Genomic DNA, 3,256 nt, shown 5'->3' with positions numbered 1-3,256 from the left:
TTTATAAGAAATTCACCATCCAAGCTCAAAACTTAGAATTCTCTTCAAATTGCTCTATATTTCAAGTGTTTTACTTGATGAGTTTGAAAGTGGGTTGAGGGGTTTTGATTGTGATTACTTGAATTTCTTTTCCCATGATTAAAATGGACTATTCATGCTTTAATTTATGGTTTTTGGAGTGGAATTGGTGCATTATGAAAATGGTTGGAATGAGGGACAAGGGTTTCCCAAAATTGAATAAATTTTGGCTTGATATTTGCATAAACCTTAACCCACTTGCTATCTTTGTTTTGAATGTGTACAATTATATGGTTTAGCTTGTCTTTTGAAACCATTGCATTGCATTAAAGGATAAATGGAGAACAATGGATTTGTATTACCTTGGTATATGGCGTAACTCTTTAAATAAAACTTAGGAGTCAATTTAGTTAAATAGACTGGTTTTGTGTAATTGAATTAGCTTGCAAGCATACTAGTATGATTATACCATGTTGGTAAATGCCTTAATAAATGACTCTTTGGTTAATGACTAGTTTATGTGCAACTATTTTTACTTAGGCTTAAAGAGAATTATATAACTCATAGTGAAGGTGTAGGTCCCGGGGGGATCAATACTGGAAACTATGTTTTCCGTTGTTGGGGGTCCATGTGACCATGTTCTTGGTGCACACATTATATATATTTTGGGAGGGATATAGCCTTGGTATCTTTAGTCTTTCCTCAGTTTGTGTAGATAACACACACTGGGGCTCTTCCAGTAGGGAGGACTAGATCCATATAGTCCATGGGTACCTTTACGATAAATTTCCTATATAGTTTAGAATAATACATTAAACTCTCAAGTTCATGGCCATCGTCCCTATCCCGATATCCTATATAAATATGTATATAAATGTGATGGATATGGTTTATGATTGGATTTTGGTAAATGCATTATTTTATCCCTATCCTTGAGTTACATGCTAGTGATCACCCAACTGGCCGTCCGTGGTTGCTGCATTATTTTGTGATGTAGGGTCCAAAGGGTTTTTTGTTTCTTCTATGAAATATTACGTGGTTCAATACTCCTGTGGATTTACTGTGAAGTAGTGAGACACCATCTTTTGGAAGGCTTGATCATTTCACTTGTTTTCTTTATTTCTTAGTATTTCACTTAGATTCTTCTTATAATAGTAGGGGCCATGTCCTGACTAAGTTGTTATATCTAGTTTTAGAGGCTTTTGTGGACAAAGTATTGGTTAGTTTGTTGTTTTAATTCTTAGAATCTTAATTTGACTTATTTATCATTCTCATTACTATTCTAGTTGACTTCGCTATTTATATTTATATGCTCTTGAGGTAAGGATAAAGGGGTAGTTTACAACCCTTGGTGGGCTTGAGATATCCATTATAGATAGGCCTGAGTTTAGGTCGTGATAATCTTGGTATCATAGCGTGGTTCAGAGTTGTCCACAAAGCTATGTCGAGTAGTGTTCCTTGTTTTGGTGTGTAGCGCCATACTTATAAGGGGGAGGCTACAAGAAATTTAGGAATGTTTCCCTTTCTTGTATTCTATTTTTGGGCTATAGAGTATAGTGCCATGAAACTCCTCTAACTCCTAGCTTACTAACATTTTAGATCACATCTCTTCGAAGATCTGACAATCATAGAAATACTGGTCAAAACTCTTTGCCATCTGAGGAAGATGTGTAGGGAACTCGCCCTATTTATAGAGTACATGCCCAATCTAGGGTCCCTACTTCTGACTTTTCCACTCCACCAATCCCTACTAGTCTTCTTCGAGCTTTTCGAGCTGGTGAAACTTATTTTTTGTCACCTTAGGGAGATATCTCTATTGCAGAAGTATGTCAATCTAATTATATGCTTGCCCAATTGGTTGCCTTTCAGTCCCATCGGTTTGATTATGTAGGTCGTATTTTTAATTTATCTGAGGTTACTCAAGTTAGCCAATTTATGAGGTTGAATCCCCGAACCTTTGTAGTCTCTAAGTTGAGGAGCATCCTCAGGATTTTATTGATGAGATGGAAAAAATCTTTAGGGTGATAAATATTATAGATTTAGAAGGTGTGGAGTTTGTTTCATATCAATTGAAGGATGTGGCTTACTAGTGGTATGGGGAGTGGGAGTCAATGAGTGATGGTGATGCCGAGATGGGGGTGTGGGATGAATTTTTAGGTGCTTTTCTTGATCACTTCCTTACTTAGGAGATGAGGGAAGCTAAGGCAGAAGAGTTTGTAAACTTAAAGCAGGGTAAAATGAGTGTTAAAGAGTATGCTCTGAAGTTTCAGCAGTTGGCCCATTATGCTCCTGAATTGGTATCTAATATGAGGTCCTAAATGCAAAAATTTTCTTTTTCTTGTCTCGTGATTTAGTGTTGGAGTGTAAGCCATCTATGGTGAATAATGATATGGACATATCTAGACTGGTGGTTTATATGCAACAGGTAAAGAAAGAGAAAAAGAAGCAAGTAGAGATAGAAGAGAGGCAAAATAAGAAGTTTAGATATTTAGAGTAGGGTGCAAAGTAGAAGAACAATGGAAGAGATCGTAGGCAGTGGACTAAGTAGAAAAATTAGGGAAATTCTTATTCAACGGCTAGTGCTCCCTATCCTAAGACTTCAAGTGATCGTCATTTTTAGGCTAGAAATGGTCCTAAGGCATAGGGTGCCCAGTTTAGTGGTGGTCAGTCAGTTTCACTTTATCAGCCTTGCCATTTTTATGGACAAGTTCACTGTGGATATTATGGGGAGGGAGAAATTGATGCTATAATTGTTTTCAGCTTGGTCATATATAGCGAGATCGTCCTTTGGATAGAGTTTTTACTAGAGCTAATAAAGTCTTATTTTCCACTTCTTTGTCTCTTGTACCTAATGGAATCTTTTCAAGTGCTGACACTAGCCGAAATCATCTTTATGAACTTGATACTTGTTAGGAATCTGAGGCATCCCCCAATGTTTTCACTGGTATGTTATAGTTCTTTTCCCGTAATGTTTATTGTTTGCTTTATATGGGTTCTACCCTGTCTTATGTGATCCCTTATGTGGTTGTACATTTTGTTTTTGGTCCTAAAAATATTTCTGACTCCTTCTCTATTTCAACTTCGATGGGTGATTCTATTATTGCTTGAAAAATCTATAGGGGTTGTGTGGTGTCCGTGTTTTATATGGAGACATTGTTGGATTTGATAGAACTTAACATGGTGGATTTTGATGTGATCTTGAGGACAGATTGGCTCCATTCATCCTATGCTTCTCTGG

Source organism: Capsicum annuum, chromosome 3 (genome assembly GCF_002878395.1).
Source record: "Capsicum annuum cultivar UCD-10X-F1 chromosome 3, UCD10Xv1.1, whole genome shotgun sequence".
NCBI classification, from domain to species: domain Eukaryota; kingdom Viridiplantae; phylum Streptophyta; class Magnoliopsida; order Solanales; family Solanaceae; genus Capsicum; species Capsicum annuum.
The sequence above is the reverse complement of the archived record's forward strand: the minus strand, read 5'-3'. Positions refer to the sequence as shown.